This window comes from Procambarus clarkii, chromosome 70, assembly GCF_040958095.1.
Source record: "Procambarus clarkii isolate CNS0578487 chromosome 70, FALCON_Pclarkii_2.0, whole genome shotgun sequence".
Taxonomy (NCBI): domain Eukaryota; kingdom Metazoa; phylum Arthropoda; class Malacostraca; order Decapoda; family Cambaridae; genus Procambarus; species Procambarus clarkii.
In genome coordinates this window covers 15220957-15226725 of record NC_091219.1, presented here as the reverse complement: position 1 = coordinate 15226725, position 5769 = coordinate 15220957, and positions in this window count along the sequence as shown.

The window sequence follows — 5769 nt, the reverse complement described above, 5'->3', positions numbered from 1 at the left end:
CAACACACTCAAACACTCGGCCAACACACTCAAACACTCGGCCAACACTCTCAAACACTCGGCCAACACACTCAAACACTCGGCCAACACACTCAAACACTCGGCCAACACTCAAACACTCGGCCAACACACTCAAACACTCGGCCAACACACTCAAACACTCGGCCAACGCTCTCAAACACTCGGCCAACACACTCAAACACTCGGCCAACACACTCAAACACTCGGCCAACACTCAAACACTCGGCCAACACACTCAAACACTCGGCCAACACACTCAAACTCTCGGCCAACTCGTAGCCAAGGGTCAACACTCTCAGTCAACTTACTCTTGCCTTCACTACAAGTTCCACACAGCTGATACGGTTCGCTTGACACGTTTATTATTGATTAATCCCCGGGGCCGAAAGGTGTCCTGGTCGACTGACGTGTTGGACAGAGATGTGCGAGCGTGCGTACTGTCAGGCTACACCGGGCGACTTCTCTCCTCGATCTGGAAATCAAGTCCGGCGGTAATCCACTTATAAATAACTGGTGTGATTCCTCTCAGCAGACTTGCTGTTGAGGGGAGCAGGGGAGCCGGTCGGCCGAGCGGACAGCACGCTGGACTTGTGATCCTGTGGTCCTGGGTTCAATCCCAGGCGCCGGCGAGAAACAATGGGCAGAGTTTCTTTCACCCTATGCCCCTGTTACCTAGCAGTAAAATAGGTACCTGGGTGTTAGTCAGCTGTCACGGGCTGCTTCCTGGGGGTGGAGGCCTGGTCGAGGACCGGGCCGCGGGGACACTAAAGCCCCGAAATCATCTCAAGATAACCAGATTGACTGAATTTCATGGCGATAATCCCATTGGAGAGCAAACCTGGTCTCTGTAGTTCTTGTAGAGCCTCTGAACACACAGGGGGTTATTCATTTACTGCTCTCCAAGTGAGCGTTGCTCTAGAGTGGATCGCCGGCTCTATCTCGCGATGTTCACCTGTCAGAAACGCGTGTCTGTTGTCAATAAACTCAGCGAGCGTGTACTCGTTCACTGGCTCTATCGTTATTGTGCGTCTGTCATGTGTGCCCCGGGACACAGGTGTTTCGCCGTCGGGTTGACACAAAAGTTAGACATTCCACGCTTTGGCAGCGACCTCTTGCTTCGAGGTTGGTTTGTTACTGACTCTGTAGTCGTGACGTTCATCCTGTGAGTGGATATTAAGATTGAGAATCATGCGCCTTGATTTGTATATTTTATAAACACTGTGTCGACGCGGTGGGTTTATATTTGGACGTTTCTGCGGACCTCTTCCTCCACTACGACCTTCACCACGACCGTCACCACGACCTCCACCACGACCTCCACCACGACCTTCCCACCCCCCTCCTCCCGACACCCTCCACTTCTCCCTTCAAAAATTTCGTCCCGACCCTCAGTTCAACGATTTCCAAACAGAAATAAATTGTTCAGTCCTTTATTTGAACAGCTGGTTCCCTGTACCCGCGATACCAACAACAGTTTCTGCCTCAAACGGCCATTGGCACACCACGTTTCTGACCTTTATTTTGTCTATATAGTAAATGCGTCCCTCCCTCTCCCCATTCAAAATGTGTTTTAAATTTTTGACTTTTGTAAAAAACTTTTACTCGAACGCGATTTTGGTTACATCTCTCTTGCCTGCAAAGGTGTTGACGTGCACTTTAGTGTTACGGGTTGGTTATGCTTTTGTTTTGCTGTGGATGTGGGAGCTGCCTCGCTTGGCCCATCAGACCTGCTGCAGTTTCCCATATTCCAATTTTCTTTTCAGTTTTCAAGCACGCACTCCTGCGACTTTGGTTACCCTTACAAGCAGTGATTTTTCCTAAAGAGAGCCTCTCTCTCTCTCTCTCTCTCTCTCTCTCTCTCTCTCTCTCTCTCTCTCTCTCTCTCTCTCTCTCTCTCTCTCTCTCTCTCTCTCTCTGTCCAACCACTTGGGCTGGACGGTAGAGCGACGGTCTAGCTTCATGCAGGTCGGCGTTCAATCCCCGACCGTCCAACCCAACCCCGAATGGTTGGGTACCAATGGTACCCAACCCCGAATGGTTGGGTACCATTCCTTTCCCCCGTCCCATCCCAAATCCTTACCCTGATCCCTTCCCAATGCTATATAGTCGTGATGGCTTGGCCCTATATCCCTGATAGTTCCCTTCCCTTCCCTTCCCTTCCCTTCCCTTCTCTCTCTCTCTCTCTCTCTCTCTCTCTCTCTCTCTCTCTCTCTCTCTCTCTCTCTCTCTCTCTCTCTCTCTCTCTCTCTCTCTCTCTCTCTCCAAGACTAATTAGCTCATCTCCACTACACGATTCAGACGGAGCAGGAAAAAATAGTACTTCTCGTTTTCTTCGCAGCTAGTCCGCAGGGCATCATTACAAGACGTGATGATCTCATTGTGCGCTAAGCTATTGCTATTCCGCCAGGCGTTCGTTCCTGGATTTTGATGGTAGTTCCTGTGCTCGGCCAGCTAGGCGCAGCTGAGCTACACGAGCCATGAGTGTAGTTTTGTGTGTGTTTTGACTTCCTAGCTTCCACTGTTTCCTAGATTTGGGGAATAAAGATACTAAACAATTATATAATTTTTTGGTTCCTTTCACATCCTCACACACACACACTTACACACACACACACACACACACACACACACACACACACACACACACACACACACACACACACACACACACACACACACACACACACACACACACACACACACACACACACACACACACACATATATATATATATGCGAACAAGCCTGAATGGTCCCCAGGACAATATGCAACTGAAAACTCACACCCCAGAAGTGACTCGAACCCATACTCCCAGGAGCAACGCAACTGGTATGTACAAGACGCCTTAATCCACTTGACCATCACGACCGGACATAATGAGGTGATAGCCTAAGCTATTTGAACCACCCCACCGCCGGCACTCGGATAGTAATCTTGGGCATAGCATTTTACCAAATCACCTCATTCTTTGGGCACACGTGAGGAACACAAATGCGAACAAGCCTGAATGGTCCCCAGGACAATATGCAACTGAAAACTCACACCCCAGAAGTGACTCGAACCCATACTCCCAGGAGCAACGCAACTGGTAAGTACAAGACGCCTTAATCCACTTGACCATCACGACCGGACATAATGAGTTTTCAGTTGCATATTGTCCTGGGGACCATTCAGGCTTGTTCGCATTTGTGTTCCTCACGTGTGCCCCAAAGAATGAGGTGATTTGGTAAAATGCTATGCCCAAGATTACTATCCGAGTGCCGGCGGTGGGGTGGTTCAAATAGCTTAGGCTATCACCTCATTATGTCCGGTCGTGATGGTCAAGTGGATTAAGGCGTCTTGTACATACCAGTTGCGTTGCTCCTGGGAGTATGGGTTCGAGTCACTTCTGGGGTGTGAGTTTTCAGTTACATATATATATATATATATATATATATATATATATATATATATATATATATATATATATATATATATATATATATATATATATATGGTGAGGTGGTCACAATACCGTGTTAGTTTGGGGGTGATCCCGGACGTCATGGGTACCAATTCTGGCCGAGTCATTGAGAGTTCTAACCCTAAATGACTCAGCCATGTCATACATACAAAATGTAGGTCTGTCTAAACAAATCCTCAAGAGCCGTGATGAGGGTTCGAACCTACGCACGGAATGGATTTGTTCATTTGATATATCACGTTATTGTGAGTTCTGTGTGTAGTGAAGTAAGGGCGAAGAGGTGGAACATCTGGTTGACAGAGCAAGGGTGCTTGGGGGAAACTGTGTGAAACCCCGATTGGGTTTCGGAGGGAGGGAGGGATTTATCAGAAGAATGCGCCAAGCTATTATGACTATATAGCACTGGGAAGGGGTCAGGATAAGGATTTGGGATGGGACGGGGGGGGGGGGAAGGAATGGTGCCTAACCACTTGGACGGTCGGGGATCGAACGCAGACCTGTATGAAGCGAAACCCAAGCGTTCAGCCCAAGTGGTTGGACGGAGAAGCTTCGGGATCCTAGTGAGGGCAGTAGCACTCCAGGTTGCAATTGTTTTCACCATGTCGCGGTACAGTTGACTAAGGCGCATCTGGGAACATCCCGTGCGCAGGTTCGAACCCTCCATCCCGGCCCTCGTGGATTTGTTCATTTGATATATCACGTTAATGGGATTTCTGTGTGTAGGTCTGTCTGTCTGAAGGAGGCCTTGGGCTAGTCTCACGAAACGTTGCAGTGTGACTGTTAATGGGTGTGTAACAAACCCTAGACAGGTCGGAGCTGGAACCTTTGATCTTATTAACAAGTTACTGGCGCCTATAGCAACCCCTGTGAGGTGGGTGGCGACCCTGGCACCGCGTACACACAATATAATATACTTTTAAAACTATTACTTTTCTTTCTGTATTGTAAAACATTCTATACTGATGACGGGAAAATATTAAAAAAATTCTACTCACTTCACGGCTCAGCAGTAATAATAGGCAAAGAAATGTTGATGAAATCGTGAAAATTAGTCGCTCAGAGGCCGAATTTCCAGCTGTATTTGGACATGTATTGATATATCAAAAGGCAGGTACATATTTTCCCATTTATTTTCCTTATTTCTCATCTTTAGACCCTCTGACGTTTTCTCGTTGGTATGATGCTGGGTCGACCCGAGCACTGGGTCGACCCGAGCACTGGGTCGACCCGAGCACTGGGTCGACCCGAGCACTGGGTCGACCTGGTATATATTATTCACCTCTCGCAGGGAGCCGGTCGGCCGAGCGGACAGCACGCGGGACTTGTGATCCTGTGGTCCCGGGTTCGATCCCGGGCGCCGGCGAGAAACAATGGGCAGAGTTTCTTTCACCCTATGCCCCTGTTACCTAGCAGTAAAATAGGTACCTGGGTGTTAGTCAGCTGTCACGGGCTGCTTCCTGGGGGTGGAGGCCTGGTCGAGGACCGGGCCGCGGGGACACTAAAAAGCCCCGAAATCATCTCAAGATTACCTCAAGAAACAAGATATGAAACATTCTACACAAAGGTATATATATAAAGATGTCAGATGACAGCATCATGCCTACGGTTATCTTGAGGTTATCTTGAGATGATTTCGGGGCTTTAGTGTCCCCGCGGCCCGGTCCTCGACCAGGCCTCCACCCCCAGGAAGCAGCCCGTGACAGCTGACTAACACCCAGGTACCTATTTACTGCTAGGTAACAGGGGCATTCAGGGTGAAAGAAACTTTGCCCATTTGTTTCTGCCTCGTGCGGGAATCGAACCCGCGCCACAGAATTACGAGTCCTGCGCGCTATCCCCCAGGCTACGAGGTGAAGCAAAACACAGCGTGATTTCCTGCGATAAAGTAGTAGAATGCTGCATTATTTTTATTGATATAAAGTTTTCAGAACACATCACCATTCCATAAAATAATGCAAAACAACTCATCATCATCCCCTGAGATCAAGCAGCGGAACACATTTCTTTGAGGAAATATTCAAAGTTACTTCTTTATGGCCGCCACATAGAAGAGACAAGCACTGGGGTGAGCGAGGTGGTGTGATCGCCATCGAGAATGATGGACAAAAATGCTGGAGAATCGCCAGGAAAGGCTTCTATCTGGAGGGCGACTGACCGAGTGGTTTTCCTATTTGTGGGTGTTATATCTGGAAGAAGGAGTGGAGGGAGAGAGGGAGGGAGGGAGGGAAAGGGTTCTCAAAATAACGGAAAGCGGGAGAAATTGGAGGAAACGAATGAGAAGGTA